The sequence below is a fragment of the Rhinoderma darwinii genome, chromosome 3 (assembly GCF_050947455.1).
Source record: "Rhinoderma darwinii isolate aRhiDar2 chromosome 3, aRhiDar2.hap1, whole genome shotgun sequence".
In the NCBI taxonomy this organism is placed as follows: Eukaryota; Metazoa; Chordata; class Amphibia; order Anura; family Rhinodermatidae; genus Rhinoderma; species Rhinoderma darwinii.
Window position 1 is genome coordinate 15,939,494 of NC_134689.1, and position 5,866 is coordinate 15,945,359.

The following is a 5,866-nucleotide window of genomic DNA, read 5'->3' on the forward strand; positions in this document are numbered from 1 at the left end:
GATGAGAAAAGCAGATTCGGGTTACACAGAAGAGACGGCTGTGAGTCGGAGTCAAAGGTCTCTGCTTTTACTTAACCGGTTGTAACTAATAGCGGCCTTAATAATATTCATATAAAGGGTTTGTCTGATTTAGAAATATCATTTTCAAATACCCTGAGCTAATAGTCGGTGGGACCTTCATTTGGATCGGCTCGCTGGAGATCTTCAAGTGGCTACCCAGAGCATCTATTACTCTGAAGGACCTGGCACATTACACAAATGGCTCTTCGATTTCAATGGGAACAATGCAATGCCTTATTATCCCTGTAGAGGCGCTGCAGGGAAATTGAATAATTGTTGCCTTGTCCAACCTCACAGATTACAAATTATCACTGAACGTCCAATCAGGGGGACAACCGGTGATCAGTAACTTATCAAGGAACCCTTCTATTAAAAAGCGATTATAAAAATCAGATTATTCTTCTAAGGTATACTGAATTTATTTATATATATATATATATATATATATATATATATATATATATACACATGTTAAAGGGATTGTACAAGATTAAAGAATAATTGACATTGTCTTCCAGAAACAGCGCCACACCTGTCCATAGTTTGTGTGTGGCATTGCAGCTTAGCTCCACTGATGTGAATGAAGTTATGCTACAATACCTCACACAAACTGTAAATAGGTGTGGTGCTGCATTGGAAGAGAGAAGCCATGTTTTAATAATCCTGTACAACCCCTTTCAACTAGGCATACATATGTATTAAAGAGGTTCTCCGGGCATTTTATATTGCTGGCCTATCCTTATATTAGGTCACCAATATCAGATCAGTGGGGGTCTGGCTGCTGACACCCCTGCCGATCAGCTGATTGAAGGGGCTGTGGCAACTAACTCCTTCAGATCATTAGCAGATTGGCAGTAGTGTCGGCAGTCAGACCCCCACTGATCCGATATTGATGACTTATCCTAAGGATAGGCCACAAAATCAGATACCCGGAGAACCCCTTTAAAGAATGCTATTTATGTTGTCAGCGGGGCTGTACATACAGGACTGTTTGTTTACTTTTCATAAAGTATCGTAAAAAGGATGAGTTGTGAATATTCAAAGTAGAAAATGTATGGGAGGAAACCTCCAGCTCACCTTAGGGCAAATGGATTTCCAATGCCTGCTGCGCACGGATCCTCGTGTCGGCACACGTTGGTAGGAGTGTAGAAAAAGAAGTGGATGAGATCCAGCGCAAAAATATGGTATATTCCTATGATGAGTTTAAAATGGAATCTAGTTCCAATTTTATTGAATAAATAAACGTAAAACCGGGAGTCAGACTTCCCACAGCGGGTAAGGTGGATGTAAAAAGAAGAAATAGGTGTGTAGCCTACGCGTTTCAGACGAAGTCCTCGTCCTTAGTCATGGCTGAGAATGAAAAGTTTGACAGCTGGGGTTGGAGCTATATCCGGTTCTATACAGGTGAATTTGATTGCGGTTCAAAGAAATAAACATATGAAACGCAAAAATATAATTGATATTAAACAAATAACGTATTTTTGGACTTCCGAGTATTGTGATGTAATGAAACTCATTACAATTTCTGTGTGGTGAATAAAAGACTAACGAGAAACTAAACTCATGTGCCCATTGCCATTACGTCAGTCATTTGAGACGCACTAAAGCCGAGGCAAGCAGCATCACGATCTACGCCTGGTGAGAAAATGTTTTATCAGCGTGTTTATTTCTAATGTATAGATATTTTGATGTCAAATTATAGTTACAAAGAGATCAGTGGGGGTCTGGCTGCTGACACCCCTGCCGATCAGCTGATTGAAGTGGCAGTGGCAACTAACCCCTTCAGATCATTAGCAGATTGGCAGTAGTGTCGGCAGTCAGACCCCCACTGATCCGATATTGATGACTTATCCTAAGGATAGGCCACAAAATCAGATACCCGGAGAACCCCTTTAAAGAATGCTATTTATGTTGTCAGCGGGGCTGTACATACAGGACTGTTTGTTTACTTTTCATAAAGTATCGTAAAAAGGATGAGTTGTGAATATTCACTTCTAGATGCAGATGTAACCTGTAAGGCTGGATTCAGACGAGCATGTTCGGTCCGTAAAGGAGTGTGTCCCGGCCGGAACACACTGCTGGGAGCCGGGCTCCTAGCATCATAGTTATGTACGACGCTAGGAGTCCCTGCCTCGCTGCGGGACAACTGTCCCGTACTGTAATCATGTTTTCAGTACAGGACAGTAGTTCCATGCTCGTGTGAATCCAGCCTAAATGATAAGGTCTCTTCTTCTAGTTTCAGGGACTTGCTTTGTGACTACATTTTGCCAGTGTATTTACAATAAGGTTTCAGCACTTCAGACAAGGCCAAACATACTATAGAGACAGACCATGTGGCTTCTATGCGGCCTTTGGAAAAAGGGGCACCAGTCGGTTGGCCCTATCCCCTTTCCTCCTGTGGGGATGAGAACCAGTGCAGGAAAATTGAGGAGGAACTTCATTATTAGCAAGCAAGGGGATGGAGAGTTGGCCCACAGTTCATGGAAAAGGGTGTTGAAGGGGAAACAAAGATCAGGTCTTACTGTCCTGGGTAGAGAAACCTGGCACCATGCTGGGGGCTATGGGTTCCCTCTCTTCTATGTACTCAACTGGCTTCAATTGCTTCACCTTTGACTTCCATACCTCCCATTGATTTAAAAAGAAAAGCGGCCATGCTTCGGTGGACATCTCACCATTAAAATCAGTACCGTGACCCTTTGCTCTTGTCATTGGTGAGATTTCCAGCTGGATCTCCATAGAGCCGTAGCTTAAGTATTTTCCTATAAATCCAGCCCTTAGAACATTTTAATATCTCCCAGTCACTTATGGTAAAACCCAGGCCATCATTATAAAGAGGGAAAAAAGTGGCAATTTCCCAGCAACCTCCACCACCTCCTAGTTCCCTCCAACAGCAGATATGAGGGCACAATGGAGCTGCCCTAATGCACATTAGATGGTCCTGTCAACGTTGATGGGATTTGCCAGATATTTCCATATTTTTTTCCTGCATTATATGGCATGATAACCAAGAAGTTTCAATTTTCAAGCAGAGTTCCTCTTAGTGCCTGCGGAGCTAGTTGCCAATGACTGGTTGAACATGCTGGGATTTGTAGTTTTCTGACATCTGGTGGGTCTACATCTGATTTCCAGTAACAGGACATAGTGTAGCAACGTTATGAAACACATGCTATATATATATATATATAATTCCTGAAGTGATATCTGAAATGCTGAGGTCACATGTCACACCGTCCCCAGCCTCCACAGGGTTAATGATAGCTTTTATGCTTTTTGTAACATAAAACCAAGTACAGAAAGGAGACTGGAGCCTGACAAAAGATTGTTGGAAGCCAATAATACCACATAGCCTTCCTATAAACAATCCTAACAAAGCTCTGTGCTTGCCATCTGTTTTGTATCATTTGGATTAATGTTTGCAATCCATATTAGAACAATGGGCTTTCTACGCTACACGCTTTGTAGTTTTGTTTTGTTTTGTTTTGTTTTGAAGGATATTTTTATGTTTCATTAAACATTTCCAAAATGTGTCACCAATTGGTGAAGGAATTTTAAATATTTTTGTAACTTTTTGATTTTCAAAAATGTGCAATTTTTTTTCCTTTCTTTTGTGGTCTCAATATAAAAATGTACGTAGTTCTTTACAGACCTTGGTATACATATTACCGTATCATTATTTGTATTATTATTATTACTATTATTATTACTAATATTATCATTATTATTATTAGTACTTAGTTTTTTTTTATAATTTTTTTTTCGCTATGTAATTGTAATAATAAACCGGATTACGAAAAAATAAGGTGTTCAAGGTCTATGGCATTTGAATTGCTTTTCCCTCCCCCTCTAAAGAAAACCCACTTGTCATATTACAGATCCGTACGGACCCGTAATATGGTGCCCACTGACCATACTGTACCTTCACGTTTATATGGAGACTTTTTTCTTACAAAGTTATATAAAATCCGCAAGACAAAAAAAATATAAAAATGGCCCACACTCCATTGCATGCCATATTATAGAGCTATTTGGCCCCAAAACCATTGCTTCCAGTGGAGAATATATTGGTTCTCCGCACACCGCTGTACCTGATCCATGCAAATAGCAATGCCCAGTGCATTGGCCTTGGTATCTAAGGTGGCCCAAAGGGCTATTTGTCCCATAAGAGGACACTAATTCTATAAGTGATGCCCTCTCTGGGGGGGCCATGCACAGATTTTGCATCAGGACCCAGTAGCTTCAAGTTACACCTCTGATTGATTCTTACTGTATTTGTAAATGTATAACCCATGTTACTTGTCCAGCTGTGATCCAGTGGTAGATAGAGGATGGGTTTTGCATTCCGTAAGAAAATCTAAAGTCCAAAAAGCGACTTGGATACAATGTATTTTCCTTACTTAACAAAGAACTGCTGAATTCAAGCCTTCTTCCCAAACCCACATACTATATTAAGACACTACAACAAATGACAAATGGTAACTTTACAACAAAATGCCTATTGTTTAATGTAAGCTTCCTTTATGGCGTTGGTGACATTTTTGTGACCGTGTGGTCAAAATTATATATGCATCACCGCTCTTGGAAACTTATAGATGACATTTCAAACCCTGGATTATTTCACAAACAGAAAATGTGAAGTAGCAGATTATATTATGTGTCCTCGTTTCTCTAAATTGGCAAAAATTTGGGTTGTAGTAATTAACAAGTCTGTATACAAAAGTTTATTTATAAGTAACATAGGCACGACGGGGAAGCTATAGGGGATGCAGAGGTAGCAATTGCACCTGAGCCCTGGTATCTGAGACACCAAGAAAACACCAGTATTACAAATAGCACATAGAAGGTGGGGGGATCTGTTACAGATTTTGTATCGGGCTTTAAGTATCCCCTCAGCATGGGCACCAGAGAAAATATGAAAATGTAAGACATATGAGTGTGTATTGTGGTTTTGTTTGAGCCAACCGATACGCTCATGTGTACCCTACTTTTTTGGTTCTACTTTTTGGAATTGCCCCATATGTCTACAAATAATAGCATGTGATGTGTTTGGGTCTGACCTCTGGGACCCCCATTGATTACAAAACTTGGTTTAGGACCATGGCCACTTTATTTTTTCACAGCACTACCTTGAGCCATGTGCTTAGTTGTCATGTGTCTGTGTTTTTAGTAAAAGCCGAAAGGGTCAGACACTGCACCAAATGCAGTGACTTCTCTGTTTTGGTGGTCACTGGGGGTCCTAGAAGTCAGAACTATGCTGATCACATATTAATGTCATATGGAAACTATCAATTAATTTATTATATATATGAAGTACCCCAACTGTATGAAAATGGTGATAACCTTTGCCCTTCTTAGGCAGCGGGTCACTCTTTAGGTTCCTGTTTTTTCAATGGTTTGTATCCATATTTGCCCATTGGGACCAAGGTGGTGCATTCAAAGTTTTCAAAGCTTGGATGAGTCTTCTACACAGGCTAGTAGACTTAATGAATGTTTCCTGAAGAGATAACCACACAAGGAACAACATAAAATGTTTCTCTAATACACTCTTTCCCCTGGATCATTACTCTTTGGGGGATAGCATAGTGTTTTATATTAATTGAGATACAAATACGGTATATATGTATATGTTATACAATAGGGACCGTAGAAAAAAACAATAATAGATGATAGATATGAGATAGATGATAGATAGATAGATAGATAGATAGATAGATAGATAGATAGATAGATAGATAGATAGATAGATAGATAGATAGATAGATAGATAGATAGATAGATAGATAGATAGATAGATAGATAGATATGAGAT